The sequence below is a fragment of the Notamacropus eugenii genome, chromosome 1 (assembly GCF_028372415.1).
Source record: "Notamacropus eugenii isolate mMacEug1 chromosome 1, mMacEug1.pri_v2, whole genome shotgun sequence".
NCBI classification, from domain to species: Eukaryota; Metazoa; Chordata; class Mammalia; order Diprotodontia; family Macropodidae; genus Notamacropus; species Notamacropus eugenii.
This window is the reverse complement of record NC_092872.1, coordinates 154644823-154667369: the sequence shown is the minus strand read 5'-3', so window position 1 is coordinate 154667369 and position 22547 is coordinate 154644823. Positions and strand designations below refer to the sequence as shown.

The window sequence follows — 22547 nt, the reverse complement described above, 5'->3', positions numbered from 1 at the left end:
CATCACTTTTTCTGATTTTTTTCTCTTTCTTTTTAAAATGTTAGAAGGGATAGTTCTTGTAAGGAAGGAAAAATCTAGGTAATGCAAATACAAAAGATTGCGAAGTATTTTAAAAGTTAGATTAAAATGGCTTTGTTATGTTTCATCTTTGGACATAAAGTGTTTCATAAATATTTAACTGAAAGAATTTTAAGACCCTGGGTTAGCTGGTAGTTTCAGCATTTAATTGGGTAGTTAATAGTTAGTTATAATAACAACAATAGCTGATATTTATATAGTGCTACCTATATGACAGGCACTGTGCTAAGCTCTGTACACTTTATTAAAGAAAAAGGCAGAAAAATTAAATTGGATCCATGGGTTCTTTGAAGCCAAAGAAATGAGAAAGGGAAATAAAAGGTGGACTCAGATGGATGATCTTCAGTTTTTCTTGGGCTGACACTTAGATGGGAGTATAAGGCAGTTTACTGTAATAGCTTACTGCTAAGGTGAACACTCACAGAGATAGGAAAGCAAATGAAGGCTGAAACATCTGAAGGACAACACTGTGGTGTCAAGTGTAGGTGAAAGAACACATGCTACATTGCCTACTCATAATACATTGCTATTAATAATACATTTTATTTTACGTCTTGTTAAGATACAACAGGGAGTATAGAACAGTGGATAGGAAGCTGGTCCCCTAGTCAGGACTGCTAGGGTTCACATCCTGCCTCTCACATCTACTGAGGACAAGTCATGTAACACCTTGCCCCATTCTTCCCCCATGTCGCAGGGTAACTCTCAACTCTATGGATTGCAGAACAGTGGCCAATCTGGACCAGTGGAAGTAGCTTCCTCAAGAGAACACTCCTTACACCAAAGACATCATAGATCTGGAGCAAAACTAAGAACCAGCTGTAAACCAAAGAAACATTAGCCGGGCAGTCATTATTCCTGACACTGAAATATAGGTCTCAGCTTGAGAGAGATCTGGCTCTCAGATGAACGAATGAATGAAATATTTTTCCTGTGACTGAGTAGTTATCCTTCATCTAAGAAATTGTGTTCATGCAGACAGCCCATTTACGCTACACTTGACAGTCTTAAACCTGCTTAAATTTTGAGCATAATTTGTACAAGGGCTTGAAATGAAGCTTATTTCACTTAGCATACTCTTTCTTCACGGACAGTAGAAGTTTACCTGTGCCTGTAACCAGGAAGAAAGCAATCCCTGATTCCTTATTCTGTGGAACTCCTGTTCATATCCCTTATAGATCCTCCATAGGAGGATGACCTAATACTGCTTTCCCTAATTCATTTAATGAGGATACCAGTGTTACACTTGTCTCACATCTGCATACCCGTTCTAAACTTATCTCTAGAGCTCTAGTCATTTATCCTAAACTGCCTAATGAACATTTCTAACTGGATTTCCCAGAAGCATCTCAAACTCACCAAGTCCAAAACACAGTTTATGATTTTTGTTCCCAAGTCCAACCTTCTTCAGAATTCCTTTATGTGTGTTTAAGGCACTACCATTCTTCTGATTACCGCTATGTGCTACCTGAGTGTTGTCATTGACTCCTCAATCTCAAGTCACCCTGCTTATCCAACAAGTTGCTGAATCTTGTTTCTACCTCTGCAGAGTCTCTCACCATTTGCATGGCCTCTACTCCCTGTCGTCCTCTTCTTCACATATACAATCACCAGCCCCTTACCACTTCTTTCCTGGACCATTATAATCGGCTACTAATTGTTTTCACTCCTTCAGGTGTTCCCACTCCATTTCAATCTGCACACAGCTTCCAAGGTGATTTTTCTCAAGTATAAGCCAGACTCGGTCACCTCCTTTCTCAATAAATTCCAGCTCTCACAGCCTGTCCCCACTGAATCTCCCATGCATTATTATATACCAGTCCCCTTTATACACACACTACTGCCTTGACATACTGGTTTTCTCGCTATTCTCACATGACATTTCATCTAGTCCCTTGTCTCTGAAAGGTATTTCCTCCTTAACTCTACTTCTCAGAATCCCTAGTTTCTTTTAAAGTTCACTCAAAGACCACCTTCTACATGATGCCTTTCTTGATTTCTCCAATTGCCACTTCTTTCTCCCTAATATGTACCTATTGTCTCCCCTTGCTGGACTTTAAGCTTCTTAAGAGCCAGGACCGTATTTTGTTGTTATGTTTTCAGTGCCTAAGCACACTGCATGGTGTATAGTATGTGCTTAATAAATGCCTGCTGGCTGATTAGTGGCTCAGTAGATGGAGTCAGGAAGATCCAAGTTCTAATTCTGCTTCAGACACATAGCTAGGTGTGTGATACTGGGCAAGTTACCCACAGAATAAAGAGATTGGACTTAATGACCTTTCAAGTCCCTTTGTGAATCTATGATCCTAGGATCTATTGCTTTCTGTGCAGTTTTTATGTATGTACCTATGTGTGTGTATGTTTATAAAATATGTGCATGTGTGTGTGCACATGCAGGCACACACACACATACACACACAGATAGATGGGCAGAAAGCCAACCTTCTGCCTAAATTCCTAACTGGGAGCTCTGAGTGAATATGTTGTACTCCTTAATTTTTTGTTTAACAGAAACTCCCTAACATTGTAGAGGGAATTGCAGGGACCTGAGGGGGCTGAGTGTCTCTAGGCTTAAAGGGAGCTAATTAACATAGTAGGAGCTGTGGCTGATTGCAGTTCTAGAGACAAAAGGGATATGCAGGAGGAGGCTGTGACAACCAGCTGGTGTTATAGATAAACAACTTTGTTTTGTGAATGTGTGGGAGGGGGTGGGCATAAAAAGAGTAAACAGAACTGTCATTGGCCTCATTTATATTTTCACTTGGAAGGAAAAGAGGGTACCTAGAAGTTGAGATTGTCCTGACTAGCTTAAGGATGGATTGAAAGCATCTATGCTGTGATCACTTAATAGGATTAACATTTTCCAAGAAGGATCAAATATCACTAAGTTACACTTACAACTTGCAGGCTTCTAAGGTAAGTTATGGTTTCCTTTCTCCTTGAGAGGGTGATGAAGAAAGTGCTTCAAATAAGATTTTTAAGTTCACTTAAACATTTGAAAGTAAGTAGTGACTCGGAAGTCATGGATGTGGAAATCATTCATCGACACACAGGATAGTCTTCTAAATGGAATTTGCTGCCAAAATAATGATAACAAAGGAACGATAGAAACAGCAAACTTGTGAGCCAGCAGTTAACACCTCCCCTCACCTCCTCCAGATGTTGCCTGCCATATGGCAAAACCTAGGAATCTTGGACTGACCTTACTTGAAAATGCACAAATAGATCACTGGTAAACTGTTTTCATTTCTTGTGGGATTGGCGTGGAAGACGGTGGCTCAGAGGGCCCAAATCCTGTATTGACTCTCTTTATTGTTTGTGTGGTAGATCCATATTGCAGGTCTTAAGTTTGGCTTCTACAGTTACATTTTTGTTTCTCTGGAATCCGTTTCTTCTTACCCTTGCTTCTCCCCTCCCCAATCCAAACTCTTTTTTATAGAAACCTTGTGCAGGGAGGATTTCATCTTGAAAGAGTGAAAGTAAGTTCTTAAATAGGATCAAAAGTTCATCTGTATTCTTCTATCTTATGGGAATAAGCCTCAATGAAAACTCTAGTGTAAATATTTTTTCCAGTTAGCCCTGATGGGTATAAAAACCTTTCCCCTAGGGAAAATATTTTGAATTCCTACAGTGAAAGAATAGGATACCCTAGAGTTAGGAAACCTATGATGAACTATGGGAATCTTGAGGCTAAAACAGAAGGTGCAGTGTTAATAATACTCCCTTAGTTCACTAGCTAAGGATGGCTGACTGCCACCTGTTTCTGAACACCTTTGAAATAAACTTTGTTTTATTTTGCAACCATACGTTAGTCTTGTGTAATAGTTATTTCCTAAAACTTGTGATTGAAATCCAAGCATGGATCAGCTCTCCTGGTTCATGATGAGTCTATTAACTCGTCAGGTTAATAAAACTGGTAATCATTATGTCAAAATGGTAGAGCAATGTAGCTTCCCAAGTAATGGTGCCAAAGGTAATTAAAATGAAGTGCAAAAAAAACATTTAAGGACTCCAAGCATCCATTGCCTTTTTGGGGCAAGAGCCTTGTTGCATACTTTTCATTTAGGTGGGGTGATAGACATCTAGTCAGCTTTATCCCATGGATCTTAAGAGTTTAAGAGCAAGAAGATGAAATCAGTTTCCGTTATTCCCTGTCTTTGCTTCTCTCTATTTCTTAATATATTTTTTTAATCATACTCACTGAAAAATGGAAAAGGAAAATGACAGAATACAGGCAGCAACCAAGTTGAACTCTTTTAGCATTACCCTCCAAACAACATTAAAATAACTCCTCAAATAGAGCTGTGGAGGGGCAGAACCAACAAAGGTTAGAGAGTGAGAATTTTTTCAAGTCTAAGATGATCTTAGGAAGTCAGAAAGAGAGAACTCTAGCGCCAGGATGGGATCGAGCCTGGAGCATGGCAGGTGCCCTAGCAGTGGGCATTGGAGGCAGCCATGACAACAGCAAAAGCAGCAGATCCAGGAACTCAGCCCAGACATGGTAAGAGGGTCAGATAACCAGTCAGAAAGAGATTATAGGTGAGCTTTCACTGGTACCCTGTGCAGCTGGCATTAATTGGAAACTACATACCATACACAGTTCTGTGTCACAGTTCCAGGGCAGAGAGAAGCACAGGTGGTTGACCACAAGGGAGCAGGAGTCCCCACTGCAGTTTTCAGCAAAGAGGAACACTATTGCTTATAGTTGCAGGAGAGTAGGAGACCTGGTCACAATTCCAGGGTCAAGAGGAGTACTAGCACTTGCAGCTGCAGGGAAGCAGAGGGCCTTCCTGAGTAAAGACCAGACCACAGTCCAGGAGAAAAGTGGTCACACCTGTTCCATGATAATACCACTTAGAAGCACTAACAACTTGCAGACCTCCAGAAATAGCTCTGAAAACAGCCGCTCAAAAGAGCCTGATGCTTGGGACAGTGCCTTCCTACCACCAGGTGAGCAGAATCCAATTTTAACATAAAGTTCAGGGTTAGGAAATATTCTGGAGAAAGAGCAAACAAACAAAAAGAACTTGACTATAAAAAGCCATTACTGTGGCAGGGAAGATCAAGAACAAACTCAGAAGACAACAATGTGAAAACACTTACAAACAAAGCCTCAAAAAATGCTAATTGGACCCATGTCCGAAAAGAATTCCTGGAAGGGTTAAAGAAAGTGACTAAAAGAAAGAGATAAAAGGGAAAGAGAAAAAGTTGGGAAAAGAAATGAGAGGGATGAAAGAACATTATAAGAGAATTAATAGCTTGGTTAAAAGAGCATATATATATTTATACTTTTAAAAGTCTTTTTTTCTAAATACAAATGAGTACTGTGCTTTGACAAAGGTTTTTACTGCACTTAATGAAATAATCATGTGGTTTTAATTTTTACTATTTTTGTGATTAATTAGGCTAATTGTTTACCTGATGTTGAACCATTCTTGCATCTCGCGGATGAATTCAATATGGTCATAGTATTTATCTTTTGAACATAATACTGTAGTCCCATTGCAAGGATTCTGTTGAAAATTTTTAAATCTCTACTAGTGAAATTGATCTAGAGTTTTCTTTCTCTGATTTATCTCTCCCAGGTTTGGGCATCAGGACTATGTTTGTCCCATGAAATGACTTTGGTAAAGTGCTTTATGTATTTAGAAAATTTTTTTTTAGCATAAATATTATAGTTCTTCAGATTGTTTGATAGAATTAACTTTTAAATTCATTAAGCTCAATATGTTTATTTCTTTGGTAGTTCATTTATAGCTTGCTAGATATCTATTTTCCCCTGAAATTGGATTAAGAAGATCTTTATTGCTTGTTTTGTTAGTTTAGGCATTTTGTGTTTTGGTAGATAATTATCCATTCTGAATTCTTAGTTTTTCAGGCATATAACTGGGTATAGTAGTTTCTGATAATTTTATTTCATTTCTGTTTGTCAGTTTACACTATTCATTTTTTTATTTTGGTAATTTAATTTTCAACTCTCTTCATCAGTATTGGTTACCTTAGTCTGGGAAGGTTGGTCCTGTTCTTTGTCGTTCCTCTTATCACTTGTCTCATTTGATAGCATGTTTTTACATTACAGTCCTCTTCAGGGTACTTACCACTTTCACTTTCTTACTGGGACTCAGTCCTGAGCTAATCTCATTAAGTATCCAATATCTTCTCCCTATCCCTGGAAGCAGAGTTCATTGCTGAGAGCCTCTATATAACCTTTTTCTCCCTGTAGGATTCATTCGTAATTCTTCAAGTATACCTTTTCTTCTAGTGGCAGCCACCTTCCTTTGTGATCTGCTCCCTGCCATATAATTATAATATAATATTATATATTCTATTCTTACTCTCTGAGCCTTTCACAGGCAGAAGGAAAAAGAGGCATATCTTCCTCTACTTTCTGCTAGTGCTAACCCATCTTTTCCTGCATTCCCTTGTCTTACCTTTTGTTTCCTAACCCCAACTGAGTTGTTTTGTATTATCCTTTCACCTATAATATTGATTTACTAATAAGGAAATTAGGTTTTCCAAAAATTTCTAATATTTTGGGGGTAATTGTCCTATATGATTCTTCAAAAGAATGGTCATCAGCGTTTCTTTTTCATGAAGTTTCTCCTGTAAGTCCTGCAACTCTTAGAAGTCTTCGAATCCTATCTCATTTTGTAGAGTTCTTTTATGCTCTTTCAGACTTCTTGGCTTTTGATTTTGTCAGCTTTTTCTGCTTCTGCATTTTTGCATTCCAACTCTGGTAGTTTGGGGTGATGAGAGGCAGCTGTACTCTGTGATTAGGATAGTTTAGAAAACTTCATTGTAATTCCTCCTATTTCCCCCTAAATAGAGGTACTTTTCAAACCCAATACTTCTAAATTTTCTGGAGAATTTTCTATTCAGTATTTTCTATTCAGTACTAAATACTATATTTGCGTTACCCTGGATCAGTGTTTTTCTGAAAAGTAAAAGTATAGAACTGATCACAGAGTATTAGAACATTAAACCCAATTATCCAAAATTCTGTGGAGAGTAGTAGTTCTGAACCCAAACTGAATCTGCCAAACTTGGCCTTTTTTTGTTAATTTCCAGGAAATATGGAGATCATCTTTATCCAAGGTACAGGTTTGTTGTCCTAGTTATGAATGTCCTCCAAAGGAAAAGCGGATATCTTAACACTATTTTTAGTATGGACAAGATAGCCTTTCACACAGCACCATAGTGACCTTTTATTGCTTCATATTTTAAGGGTATAGTATGAGGAGAAACAACAGAGGAGTGTCAGTCATCTGGTGTTCAAAACTATGTTTCTCAACTTTTTTCATCCAAAACAACATGGAGGATGTTGGATAGTAGCTTCCTTTTTTTTCATAAGCTAGAGACCAAGTCACATTTGTAGTTCTACACTGATTCAGGGATGACTGTTAGATAATCAAAACACAACTTTAACATGTGACATTTATAGTCTCTCAAGATAAATTTCTGCTTTTATTAAACAGATGCCTGAAAACCTCTGAACATCTTCAGATACAAGAGAGATTCAAAGAGTCTAATTTTGATGTCCTCCCAAAGGAATAAGTGCAAAGTTTTACAACAGCATGTTAAGTTTCAACTCATCATTTCTCTATTAAAAAACCTGGAAAGTTATGAGTTCCTATATACATTTCCCTTAAGGTAATATTATTCACATATTTATTTTTCAAAAGAGGAAATGAAAATCTGGAGTTTATCTTAAGAATCTAACCAGCTAACAGATTGAGTTGTGAGTATGAAGCTGTAACAAACAATAAGGAGTTGTTTTATTTCTGTTCTTAAAAACTTTAAATTAGGACCCCTTACATAAATGTGACTTTTAACTTTGAATTTTGCCTAGTTAACGTCACCTTTCCCCCCTGGTGTTACAGGTAAGTAAGGTAGTCTTATGAATCAAGATCAAAAGAATGCTTTTGACTAACAGGATTTTCTCCATCTCATTGAAAAAGTCCAAATTCTGTATTTTTTTTTTCTACTGAATCCTTAATAGTCACAGGGATGTAAATTATTTTTCCCGGTAAAAGACCAAGTAACCTATTACTATGTTTACTCTCTAAGATTCAGCTGTAACTACCAGAGAACCAGATGGAGAAGATAAATATGTTCAATTCTCATTACTGTAAAAGAAACCCTTTAACTTTGCCAAAATTTCATTAAACACACACTAACAATTTCAGTGCAAACTCTGGTAAGGTCTTGTTAGGATAAAATATTTTATCTGACTATTAAGAGGAACATTACATGTAAGAAGGAAAAGCTGAGAAAATTTGGTTTCTATTTTTGTGCTATTTTCCAAATGGACTAGTTGAAGGTGGGGTGGAGTGTGTGGAACTCACTTTTGTGCCCACACAAGTGCAGCTCAATTTTACACTTATGGAAACCAGTTTCAGCTAATTGGGAATACAATATTTAATAGTACTCTGCAATGTGGTTAAAAAGGGCTTTAGTCACAAAAGAACTTGCTTCCTGAGGTGCAGATATAAGCCCTTAGGGAATCCAAAGGGATTACAGTATGGAAATATAATTAAATAATAACTAACATAACACAAAATATGGTGGAAAGTGTAAAATACACATCAGGAAGTCCTGAAACAGGGAAAGTGGCTAAGGTTAGGTGGGTAGTCAGGGAAAGGGCAGTCAGGACTCAATGCCTCCAGTGCTGCTAATGCATCAAAGACAGCTCCACCAGTCTCTGGTGAAGACCACCCAGAGAGCTTAACAGATAAACACCAAGGAGGATAGGAAGTCATTTCTGCCTTTTTTTACAACTTGGGTTCAGTACTTGGTCATTCACCCCAGAACAGCACTGTTAGACAACCTATAGATGGGTCATATCTACAGCTGGTCATTGTCTTCTAGTATCTGCCCCAGGTTGCTAAGGTATCCCATACCCCTCACAATGTTATTATCCCACAGGATGATGGGGTGGTTGAGAGGCAGCTCTTGTTGGCTGAGTTACATGTACTTTAGCCAGAGTTGAGCACTCTGTGTTGTCTCTTTTTAGAGTTGTCTTATAATCTGTTCTTTGAAAATAGGGAATTGTGCTACCAGAAATCAATTATCTTTGGGGGAAGTCCTTCCCTGTTGCCTGCTTGTTACTGGACAAGTCACTTCATCTTCTGGGCACCAGTTTCTTCTGTGAAATAGGATTGAAGGCCCTTTCCATGTCTAAATCTTCCATGACACAGTTGCCAGCAGATCAGACTAGGATGGAGCTTATGGCTCAATGACTTTTGCTTGAGGCAGAGGGATCTTAGACTTGAACTCAGAAAGAGGTGAGAGAGAAAAAAGGGAACCTGTCAATTGTTTCAGTGATCCAAGTCCTAATATTCCAGTGGGCCTAACATTTGCTAAGAATCTACCATCTAGCTACTATCTTCCTCCCCTTTACCCGACACTGGGGAACTATATGATAGGAGGGACATGGTCATTGTTTATGATTATTTTGTCATCCCAAATCATAGATGGAAAGCTGGAAGGGTCTTCAGAGACTCTTTAGTCCAACCCTTTCTTTTATTTAAGAGATGAGGAAACTGAGATTTATAGAGGTGAAGTTGACCCACCCAAAGCCATATAGCTAGAGAGACAATATTTTAATTCACCTTTCTGAATCCATGGCCAGCCCTCTATGCCATTTTTCCTTTAAGGTGATTCCATAAGGTGATTAATTAATCACCTTATGATCAGAGACTTTGAGCAAGAAAGGATCTCAGAATTCATGTAATCTGGCTGCTCACATTTTACAGATTTTAAGGATCCCTTTTCTACCCCTCTGCCAATTTTCTCTATTTTCTTGCCTTTATCCCTCAAATTTCTTCCCAATTGCTTGACTGATGCCTGAAATTCCTTTAACAGATGATAAACCCTTTCATTCCATAATTACAGAAAAAAATCTTACATTCAGATGCATTATTAGGGTGTAACACAAAGAAACTCATTCATGGTGAAGTATGTCAGTTCATCAAGAATTCTTTCCGATTTTGATGTGCACAGGGGTTAGTGGTGATGGTGAAGATGGGGGTGTGATTGAGCAGGGGAAGGATGAAGAAAAGGGGGATTGGAGAGAACCTTTTTAGACTCTACATTTCACCTGTTCATGGAAAAAAAGAAACTGTGAGTGAACACCTGCATCCATTTACAGCTTAGCAGGAACACTGCCATTGAGTCAGTGCTATGGCCCAAGGCCATGTTATTTCACATGTGATTTAAGAAGAATTTTTTTTCCTAGAATGGCTGACTTTTTATTATAGAGGGGGTTTGTTTTTAGAGGATTAGTTAATCAACTAAGACTGTATTTTAGTTGGAGAAAAGGAAGCTAGCTGTCTTGCTAGCTGAGGTTTCTATTAAAAATCAGAGAGACAGAAATAAGGATGACATCGGTCTCTAGCCTCAAGGAACTGTAATCTTGACATATTTGGTATTTCATGGAGGATACTGGGGAAAGCTTTCTATTTCACTCCCTGTTGAGATTTTTGACATTTAACATTTTGGGGACCGATTATCACCTCTTTAATCATTTTGTTAGTAGATTGTCAGGAAGTTTGATTCCCCTTCTAACATGTAATGGCTTTGTGACCCCAGATATGTCACTTACATTCTAAGTTGCAAAAGAGGTGCCAGCCTAAATTTGTAGAGGGAGTTTCTGTTGGCCTTCCCAGGAAGGTACTGCTACCTGGGGCTACAGCACTTTCTGTTTGAGTTCATACTCCTAGGAAAGACTTAGACTTTCGGTCAGTTAACATTTCTGAGACACTGAGGGCTGATCTTGGACACGCCTTTATTACCAGATCTTTCCCCATCTGATACTCTGCCTGGTTTCATTCCCCAATAACTTAGCATATTCCTACCATTTTCAGTCTCTCCCAAACCCCATGATAGTGCAACCTACACAAAGAACAAACTACACTTTACAAGCTTTGCTGGCCACTCCCTTATTCCCTTCCACCTCAACTTTATTCCCAACATCCCTATGTTCCTTCCTCTCCAGATCATCCTGCTCCCTTCCAGTTCACCCTTTGGAACTTCCAGACCATAATTAATAAGCTTCCTCTCATTTTAAACCTTTAGCTTCTTCAATGCATCCTTTCCAGTACTGGTTGCCCTTTTCTCATACTCATGACAAGTCACTGGTCCCGCTAATAGTGGTGGAATCCTCCTTGCTCTGTGTTGCTTCTTCTAGTCTCTTCTTCTATTACCATCATTCACTAACCTCTCTTCCTTTGAGATTCATGTGATTTAAATTCACCTTTCACCAAATTCAGATCGTGGGTGACTGTTATCTACAAGTTCCCAAGAGTTTTCCTCTTTTCTCAATGAGTTTTTACCTGGCTTACAATATTCCTCTCTTCTCCAAGTCCTATCCTTATAATAGGGAATTTATACCTCTTGGTGTTTCCTTAATCAGTTCTCATGACCTACCTCTCTACTCTATCTGAGCCATATTTAAGGATGACCATACCCTTGATCTTGTAGTGTTCAGTTTTCATTCTCAAGAACTCTAAAATTCCTTTGTTGGATCAGAATCTTTTATTGGGGAAGGGAATAAACTTCTGTTGCTGTGTGGTTCAGTTGTTTTTCAGTCATGTCTTCACGATCCCATTTGAGGTTTCCTTGGCGAAGATACTGGAGTTGTTTGAGTGCCTACTATGTGCCAGGAACTATGCTAAGCACTTTGCAAGCATTATAGCAATTGATCCTCACAACAACCCTGTGAGGAAGGTGCTGTTATTATCCCTATTTTACAATTGAGGAAACTGAGGCAAACAAAGGATAACTAACTTGTTCAGTCACATAGCTGGTAGGTTTCTGATTCCAGATTTGAATTTGAGTCTTCCACTCTAGCCACTGCCACCTAGCTGTCTTTTAGTCTCCTTATTCATGCCTATTTTTTATAATCAGAGTAACCTCTAATCCTTTTAGCCCATAGTACTTTTTCCAGCTACTCCTTCCTGCTCCTCCCTTCCCCAAATTACTTAGATAATCCACCTTCTTCATGCCTAATCACTCGCTGCTGAATGGAACTGGGAGAAGTTAAACAAACACACCAAAAAACCTGCTGAATAGGTCTACTACAAATTTATGTGATATAATGTCAAGCAAGCCAGCACTACAGCAAAGCCTCCTGTTCCTTCCTAGTCAATTCTCCATCCAGCTCAAGGCACCATGCATTTATTAAGTCCTTCCTATGTGCTAGGTCACATGTGCTGTGGATACAAAGAAATGGAAAAACCAGTCCCTATTCTCAAGGTCATGGTCTAATGGAGTGATATATAGGCAAACAACTATGTACAAAGAAAATATTTCAAGGTAAATCATAGATAATCTCAGAAGTAAGGTATTTAGGGATAACTGGGAATCACATCTTGGGCAGGATTTTAGCTGAGACTTGAAGGAAGTCAAGAACACTAGGAGGCAGAGATGAGGAGTAAGAATGATCCAGGAATAAGGGGCAGACAGTGAAAATGAGGATCAGGGTCTGAAGATGGAGTGATCTGTGCGAGAAACAGGAAGGAGGCTGCTCTCACTGGATCTTGGTATGCATTGAGTGGAGTAAGACATAAGAAAACAGAAAAGGTAGGAAGGAGTTAGGTTATGAAGGGCTTTAAAAGCTAAATGGAGGATTTTATATTCAATCCTGGTGGTAATAGGGAGCTACCAGAGTTTACTGAATGGTGGTAATTTGGGGTGAGGGGTAGCATGGTCAGATTTGTGTTTCAGCATCCTCAGTTTGACAGCTGAGTAGACGACGGACAGAAGTGGGGAAAGACTTGAATCAAGGAGTCCAACCAGCACACTCTTGTAATAATTTGGACATGAGGTCAAGAGGACTTGCATCAGGGTAGTGGCAATGTCAGAGGAGAGAAGGGGAAATATGCAACAGACACTGTGAAGGCAGAAACTCCAGAATCTGGCAAAAATTGAATATGGGGGGTTGAGATAGAGAGTAAACAGTAAGGATGATACCCAGGTTATGAGCTTGGGTGACTCAGAGGGTGTTAGTACCCTTAACAGGGTACTAATAAGGAAGTTAGGAAAAGGGGAGGATTTTGGGAAAAAGATGATGAATTTATTAGAGCAATCCAACAAAACATTATGGTAATGATATATTACATTCCAGAACTACACCACATACACACACAAACACACACAAACACAAACACGCACTGTCTAGAAGTTTAGAAACAATAGGAAAGGGCCGCTAAAGCAAAAAGCAAAGTTAGTACCAAAATGACTAAGTCAGAACACATGAAGTCTAGAAGGCTCTTTGTCTGGAAACAGAAGGAGTGGAAAACTCCTCTGAAAAAGCCCTAGGGAGCTGCAGCAGGTAATGACTGATGAGTTGCTGAAGCATTAAGACCATGACAGTTTAGGGTCAGGGGTTCCAAGTTCCTTATTACTCTCTCCAAAGACATCAGAGAAGGCCATGAGGATCTAGCCCTCTGAATCTCAAAGAACCAGAGGGGTCTATGAGGCAGAGGTCAGTGAAGGAACCCAAGGATCCAGGTGAGACGAAGCAAGGCCTGCCATTCCAATCATATGAAATGAAGCAAGAGATAAAAATAAAGAAATAAAAGCTTGTGAGGAAAGAATTGAGAGGAGAATAAGAAACGGATTCTCCCTAGAACAGATCAAACAAATCAACGAATCCATGAGACAACAAGAAATATTGGAATAGTCAAAAAACTGAAGCTATCAAATATAAAACTGACTTTGAAAACAACATAGAAAGACTTGATAACTAGGATTAATGTTATCACCAACAAGTTCTCCAGAAGACCTATGATGAACCATCTCAACCTAGACAAGAGGCGGGAGACAACACACATCATTTTCCTTGAGTTAATGTTATTTTTGGCTGTGGTTATTGAATCAGATATAGAGAATATAAGCTTCTTCAGTCCTGTACAAAAGTCCCTGTCATTTCTTCACTGAAAGCATAAAAAAGGGGAAGAAAATAGTGAGAATTATGGTTTTTAGATCATTTACAAATATTGATTTAATTGCTGATATGTCTAACATGAAATTTTTGCCTGACTGTAAATAATTTAAGCTGATATATTGGGATAAGAGAAATATATCCATACTGACATTTTTAATATAAAGGCATCTAGGAGACTTGAAGTTACAGCTTCTTGGAATCAGAGCTCAGGATATCTCTTAGAGAGGTGAGTACAAGAATTAGAATGGATTTCAGTATATGTTAAAAGATGGCAAGAAATGGCATTTCATTAGGTCATCTGACCTAATAATGCTCATTATCAGCACCAACAGGCCACAATGAAGATAACTCCATCTTATGAGCCAAAATCTGTTGCCCAAGATATAGAAGAGAAATTCTGTGAAGGATTTGATAAAATTCTTCAAATTATGCCAACCTGCTAAATTAGTGCAATGATGTTAATGTGAAAGTGAGCATGGGAGGACAGTGAAAAGTATATTGAAAAAATATGATTTGTATTTAAGAAATAAGAGGTCTAGAGCTTATAGATTGTTTAGAAGCCTTATATTGCAAATATTTTCAAAAAAGAGTTGTAAGGTACAAGAAATGATGATTTAGAAAGCAACATACATAGTACCTTGCAAACACTGGTTTGTCTAGACCTTAGTCTAGAATCTCAACTGACCCCTCACTGCTGAAATGTAGTGCTTTTCCACCTAATTCATTACCCCACTCACCACAGTGGTTCTTCTGAACCTTTCCATCCCTCTTCTTTCCTCCTATGGTTCTCCCTCCCATCTAGCACTTCATCTGAAAACCTTGCCTCATATTTTATTGAAAAAAAAAATGAAGGTATTCATCAAAAACTCTTTCCTCTCCACTCCTCATTTCACAACAATCAGAGGTCTTCTGTTACTATCTCATCTTTCAGTTTCAGCTTACTAATGAGGTGGCCCTTCTTCTTGCCAAGGCAAATTCCTTTACATGCACAAGTGGTCCCATTCCATTCCTTCTTTTTGAACATATTGTCCCTTCTGTCAATCACATGTATTCAATTTCTCCCTGTCTACTGATTTCTTCTTTACTGCATATAATCAGGCTCATGTTTTCTAAAAAAAAAAAACAAAACTAAATCAAACAAAAACCAAACAAACCCTCATTTGATCCATTCATCCCTACTAGGTATCTTCCCTCATAAGGCTGTCTATAATAACTTCCACTTCCTTTCCTCTCATTTTCTTCTTTCTGAATTCTGAATTTCTGAATTCTGGCTTCCCACCCCATCATCCAACTAAAACTGCTCTCAGCAAAATTACCAATGATTTATCAATTACCAAATCTAATGGCCTTTTCTCATTCCTCATCCTTCTTGACCTTTCTGTAGTCTTTGATACTGTTGATCAGTTTTTTCTCCTTGATATTCTCATATTGGTATGTTATTCTCTCTTGGCTCTCCTCCTGTCTGACTATTCCTTCTCAGTCTTCTTTCTTGGGTTTTCATGCAGGTAATAGTAGCTAATTGTGGGTGTCCCCCAGGGCTCTATTCTGGGTCCTCTTCCATTCTCCCTTTATACCATTTCACTTGGTGATCTTATCATCCCACTGACTCAATCATCTTTGCTGATGATTCTTAGGTTAACTTATTGAGCCCTACCTTCTCTCCTATCCTTCAGTTTCACATCTCCAGCTCCTTATTGGATATTTTGAACCAATTATTCCATAGACATCCTAAACTCAACATACCCCAAATCAAACTCATCTTTCATCTCAAATCATCTTTTCTTCCTAGCTTCCCTGATGAAGTCGAGGGTTCCATTATCCTTCCTATGCTTACAACATAGGTGTTAGCCTTTGCTTCTTACTTTCACTCCCCTCCCCATATCCAATCTGTTGCCAAGTCCTACTGATTTTACCCGCATAATATCTTGTATATTTTTCTCTTTTTTCTCTGACAGCTGTCACTACCATGGTACTATCCCTTATTACCTTATACCTGGACTATTTCTATAGCCTCCTGGTTGGGCTACCTGCCACAAGTCCCTCCAACTTAAGTCCATCTTCTACTCAGTTGTTAAAGTGACTGTCCTAAAGCACAAGTCTCACCACATCACCTCTCCACACCCACTCTTTAAATGCAGTGACTCCCTATCACTAAAGACAATCAAATATAGAATCCTCTGTCATTCAAAGCCTTTCAAAACTTGCCCCTTCACCTTTCCAGTCTGTTTACCCTACAGCTTCCCTCCCCCCCCCCATTCCCACTCTGAAATTCATGTGACATTAGTCTTATCATTGTTCCCTAAATAAAACACTTTGTCTTCTTCCAGGAGATTTTTGCTGGTTGTCCCCCATGTCTAGAATATTCTCCCTCCTCAATGCTACCTTTTGGGTTCCCTGACTTTCTTCAGTCCCCAGCTAAAATCCCATCTTCTACAGGGAGTCTTTCCTGATCCTCCTTAATCCTAATGCCTTGCCTCTGTTGATTATCTCCAGTTTTTCTGTATATATCTTGTTTGTAAATAGTTCATATTGTCTCTCCTGTTAGACTGTAAGCTTCTTGAGAGCAAGTACTGTCTTTTGCCAGTCTACGTAACCTCAGCAATTAGCTCAGTGCCTGGCATATAGCATATAGCAGGTGCTTAATAAATGTTTATTGACTGAATAAATGAAACCTTAGGCCCTCTGAATCCAGATCAGACTAGATTACATTTAGGAAATTTTATAATGTGTGTTCCATGATCCCCAAACTAGAAAAATCACATCTTAATTTTTTTATTGCTGCCTTTGTTTCTTCCATCACAATTGTTTCCCTATATACCTTACCTCCATAATCCTCCCTTGTAACAGAGAAATGTAGTCAAGGAAAACTGGTCAATAACAACTCTTGTCCACAGTGCCTGGAGCATAGTAGGCACTTAAGGGATATTGACTGTAATTGGTCACACTGGCATCCACAGTCATCTGACTTCTGGATTATTGGTCATTACATTTATTTTGAGTTCAATTTCCTATTTATATTATTTTTTATATTTGAGTCATGCATAATGTCCTCCTGGTTGTGCTTATTTTACTCTGAATCACTTTATATGAGTAAAAAGATGTCTTTTAATACTGATCTTTCCCCACTGCTGCTTTATGGCTCCAAATCATGTTACCATGATTTCAGAAGAGTAAAAATTGAAGGTGATCCAAAGGGTAATGGAACAATGCAAAATGGGAATAAGCATACTGCATCATGTTTCCAACAATGACTTACAAGCAAGAAATGGACTAAAGAAACTATATAGGATACATATGACCAGAAAGGAGACGAGCCAGTCACATACCAAAAGTTATGGCTATAAAAGCTAGACAGCCCAAGTACTGCACTTACGTTGATAGTGTGACAGATCTGGGATCCATATGGATACTCTTTCCAATGGTATTGCTCTCCACTAGTCCATAAATATGTCTACACTGTGACCTTTGTGCATGTCCTCCCATAAATCTTTCCTAGGTGACTAATCACCAATGCGTTAGGAGTCTTCTAGCTTTCCTGACTGTGTGTAGATATCATGTGGATCCTCCAGTACTTGTTCCTCAATCTTGTGACTTGACTGTCCCACATAATTTTCCAGTCATGCACCTCTCTAATGATACCCTCATGCCATTTCTCTTGTACAGTTCTTTGTTAATAGGTTGCAACCTACAGAAACCCACTACTTGCCTCTCTCTATTGCCCTTTGGGTAACTCACAGCTTTCATTCTCTAAGGACTATGGTATTGCATTATTTGCATCTGTATACTATTGCTGAAAGAATGCTAAAGTGGAAGAGGGGACCCTTTGTTTCAGGGAGAAGCCTGAGATCATCAAAATTAATTTCTCCAAAACTGGAGCAGAGCCAAAATAGTGGAGTAGCAGGAAGCAGTGTATCTCAGCTTTTTCTCAAACTTCTCCAAATAGTCCTCAAAAGTGCACTACATCAAATTCTGATAGGGAAATCCAAGAAAAAGTCACAGGGAGTTATTTTTTTCCAGCTTGGGTCGGCATAGGGAGACAGACAGGTCTGCCTCAGATGTGAGGATGGCTTCAGACCAGTAGCACACCTCATGGAGCACTCCGCCACCCAGAGAGAGACTACATACCAGGGCAAGAGTAGGTCCTAGATCTAGACCCATATAGGGCAAAAAGACAGGAACAAGGGCCAAATGGCAGCTTTGTTGCCCACTTCCCAGTTCTAGATCACAGATTCAATGTAGACTAAGTGGCTTGTGCCTGGGGATGGTGTTGCTGAGTAAAGTTCTGAAGCAAGCAATAGCTGTGTAGCTCAGAACCCAAGAGCAGAGCAAGGTGTGGGTTCCAGCTTCTAGCATAATTTGAAGCCTACAGAGGAGTAACTACAACAAGAATTCCAGATCAAAGTGGAATCTATAATATCATTACTCTGACCTAGGAGAGATTTCCAGCTGACTGATAGTAGCAGAGACAAGCAATAATTTACTATCATATTTGGCTCAGATCAAACCCAGGTCAGGAACTTACAGAGCTCAGACTGGGGTAAGAGAGCAATCAGACTTTCCCCTGGATCAGACTGCTTTGAGAGCACTGAAACATGTAAGTGCTGAGCTTGAAATGTCTCTAGGATTCTGGAAAAGCACAATACTCAATCCCCTAAGGGAACAGAGTAAGTAACAGTCTAGATTTTTTCCTCTAGAAGTATGCAGAGTGCAACCATCAAATCCAAAGTCAGGAACATAGCCTGGAAGGATGAGCAAACCATAAAACAAAACAATCAAAAAAAGAATCAGAGAAACCTGGGAAGACTTATATGAACTGATGCAGAATGAAATGAACAGAACCTGGAGAATAATTTACAGAATGACAACGATATGGTAAAGGTAAACAACTTTGAAGGAATTAGGATCTCTTATTAGTGTAATCACCAATCAGGATTCCAGAGGTTCCATGCTACCTACCTCTTAACAGAGAGGTAAGGGACTCAAGGTGCAGAATGAGACATCTCCCTTTTTTGGACATTGTGAACATTTATTTTGCTTGATCATACATGTTTGTAACAGAGATTTTGTTTGGCTTTTTTTATTCTCAATTACAGGAGGGGAGTTAGGGTAGGAGAGAAGAGGCCTTTTGTTGATTAAAAAAAATAGAATATAATTTAGAAAAATTGCTACAGAATTAATGAAAAGCAACCTAGCCCATTTTTCTCCTGTTCATTTCTGGGTGTTTGTAGATGACTGTGCTGACTGTATTAAACCCCAAAACAGTGCAGTACTCTTAAATTAGATCCAGCATCACTCAGGAGACTGTCTTCCAATTATCCATAAAGGAAAATTCAAGTAGCTGAATAATCCCTACTGTTCACTCTCTGATATTCATTTGACTGAACAACCCATAGAGTTAATTCACCAATATGTATATTTTAGATGCTATGGATAGATGGGTACTGCATTAATATCTACAAAATGTTTAAAAATCTAGATAAAATCTTCTAGTACTGGGATAAATTCTTTGTGGAATAGTTATGGAAGAACGTGGAAAACAAAAGCACAAATTAGGGTTTGGTTTATTGTTTTGTTGGTTGTCTGGATATAGGAAAGTATTAATAATGCAGATTTAAGTGAAAAGCATGTTCTAAGTACATTTCTCCCCCTAAAGAGAGCCTCTTATTCAAAAATTATCAGCATATCCTTGCCTTAAAAGAATGAGAATTTTTTATTTTGATTTGATATCTAGAAAAAGAGTGTACATGACCTCTGATTTACTGATAAAGTTTTAGGGTGTGTTTGAAAGCAGTGTTTTACTTAATCATTAAACAGAAAGGGAAGCAAAGGCTTGACAGACCAATCTTGTTCTAATGGAGTGTCATTTTTATAGATGTAATGATTACTTACAATATTTAATTTTTATGTTCAAGTGAACTTTTTGAGTGACTAGTCTATGAAGAGGATTAGGCAAATTATGTTTGCACTATATTTATACGTTTGGTAAAAGAAAGTTTAGTAAAGTATTTTTTATATAGTTACGTAAAATATATTTTTTTTGTGTGTGAAAAAGCATACTAAAATATTTCTTTCAGTTCAGCTCACCCCTAGAAAGCCTGTTGGATGAAACAATACCTAAACTAAAGCAAGCCAATCCCAAGTGGAAAGGGAATAAACAAACTCTTACTGCCTGGTTTTATGAATGTAAAACTATCAAAGGAGAGGAAAACTCATGGGAGTTTTAGTCTTTTATACTCAACTATCCAAAGTACTATGGAGGAGGTGAAGTTATATAACAATTCTAATCCTAAACTGGAACCTTGAGGGCAGGACGCATTTCATAGCTATGTTTTTTATCTCTTCCAAGGTCTTGAACATAGAAGGCACTTAATCTGTACATATTGGGCAAATGAAATAGTCATATTTGGAATTTTTGCTAATTTTAAGAGAAGTTGAGAGGTTTATAACTTTTTCTGCATTCCTCATGGCCACAATCTTTAATTCTATACATATTATCTTTGATTCCTATGTACATATTTCAATTATATGTTTTTTTCCTCATTGTTGCCCTAAATTGTTAGACTTGTTGTTCATTTGTTCCAGGTCAGTCTGACTCTTTATGACCCCATTTGGGGTTTTCTCGGCAAAGATGCTGGAACGGTTTGCCATTTTTTTCTCCAGTTCATTTTTACCGATGAGGAAACTGAGGCAAACAGGATTATATGACTTGCCCAGGTTCACACAGTTAATAAGTGTCTGATGCCAGATTTGAACTCAGGAAGATGAATCTTCCTAATTTCAGTCCCTGCACTCTATCCACCGTACCACCTAGCTGTCCCTAAAATGTCAGTCCATAGCATTTTATCCTGAAGAATTTTCCTAAAGGACCTTTCCAGATACATCTATGACATAGTTTCCTAAGATACTAAATGTTCAATGTTATTAGTGTTATAAAACAAACAAACCAACAACTTTACTGGATGTTAGTAGTTGGGGATATTAATACCACTACAGGAAAATGAAAGACTTAACAAGAACACAGTAGAGTGAGTGCTTGGCCAAGTTTTCCAGCTACACCATTATTTAACATGTCAGTATACCCATGAAAATATTTGATCTGACTTTCCTGAGCATTCCATCCCATTACCCTGCTTTGAACCTGAAAATACTTGTATTTCAAAATGATTTAGGAAAATGTTCATATAGGGAATTAACAAAAGTTTGAGGAAAGCACATTCATTTGGCCATTGCCATATGTGGTGTCTAAGGAAAGGTGCTGCACTGGACCACAAATTTGACAAAGGAAGTGGAGGATACAGAGCGGAGAATGATCACCCATGGGTTGTACTATTCAGTGAGAGAGAGGCAGATTCCCTCACACAACCCAGTCTGAAATTTTAGGGGTAGGGAAAGGAAAACCCCACTTGTCGTAGGTTCAAAGCTTGTATAGAGAGTCCTGGCACAAGGCTTTATGAGGAAGGGAATTTACAACTCTGTAAGATTTCCCTACCCACACCTTTCTTTTATTATGAGTCTTAACTTCACACTCCACATTCTTCTTGCAGAGCATCCTGTCCAGCTTCCCCCACATGTAGGTACGTACAACCCAGGATCAAAATGGAGACCAGTGTGTTTTATTCCACTCAAAACTTCCATATTTCTGGGCTGTGTCCTAGATTTTTACAGTTTCCCTAGTGTTTCCCATTTAAAACAAACAAAATAAGCAGTTGTTAGCAATGCTCCTTTAGTATCCACAGCAGAAGTTTAGTGGTAGTCATAGCTAACTTGAGAAGAAATTATTCAGGGATGAAAAGTAGGCTTAGGGAGCTATCAGCAACACAAGATCTTCTATTCTGATTCTGTTGCTAAACTGCTTTGAATTTTGGCAAGTTGCTCCTATTATCCATGCAAATTAAAATGAATGAAGACCATATTAAAAATATAAAATGTCAGATAAGTCCAAGATCATAATTGAGAAATCTTTCTCCTTGGCATCTCCAAAGTCCTCCACCTACTCTGAATGGTACTAACTCTCCTCGCTACTAGAATTTTTCATGTCAGTTATTCATGTGGGGGGACTCATTAATACATGCCCTAACCATGCTAACAGATGTTAGCTATTAAGAATGGCTGACATGGCCTAGTCATAGAACATTGGCCTACAAGGCAAGAAACCTGTGTTTTAGCTCCAGTTCTGTTGACTTAACCTTTACTAAACTACTTAACTTTGAGCTTTAGTTTTTCCATTTGTGGAAGGGTTAATAGTACATACTTTTTCATATATTACAGAGATATGGTGCTGATCAATAATGAATATTTAAGTGCTTTTGCTTTTTAGGAAGAAAGGCATTGTACAAATCAAATATTACCTATTTTTTCCTCTCACTGAATTTAATTGAGGTCTTCCATGTGAGTTACAGAATGATTAATGATACAGACTTAACAAACAGATCAACAACTTTTGTGGACTTTTGAGTTTCCTCAAACTTGTCCACGTCATAGGCAGTGGCAGAGCTCATGCATATAACATGTCCTAAGGACA

At 38.4% G+C, this 22547-nt stretch overlaps 1 protein-coding gene and 1 long non-coding RNA gene across 11 annotated transcripts in view; one reads left to right on the top strand and one right to left on the bottom strand.

Moving 5' to 3' along the window:
* ADAMTS17 (ADAM metallopeptidase with thrombospondin type 1 motif 17) overlaps positions 1-22547 on the bottom strand; it is a 489795-nt gene that overhangs the window by 45464 nt on the left and 421784 nt on the right. The gene's annotated exons all lie outside the window — the stretch shown is intronic.
* LOC140509260 (uncharacterized) overlaps positions 1-22547 on the top strand; it is a 263848-nt gene that overhangs the window by 173264 nt on the left and 68037 nt on the right. For 5 of the 9 annotated variants that reach the window (XR_011968625.1, XR_011968622.1, XR_011968617.1 and 2 more), the window contains one exon: positions 7554-7701. The exons of 3 other annotated variants lie outside the window; for them this stretch is intronic. This is a non-coding gene — a long non-coding RNA (uncharacterized lncRNA). One more of the 9 variants, XR_011968619.1, reaches the window with a different exon arrangement.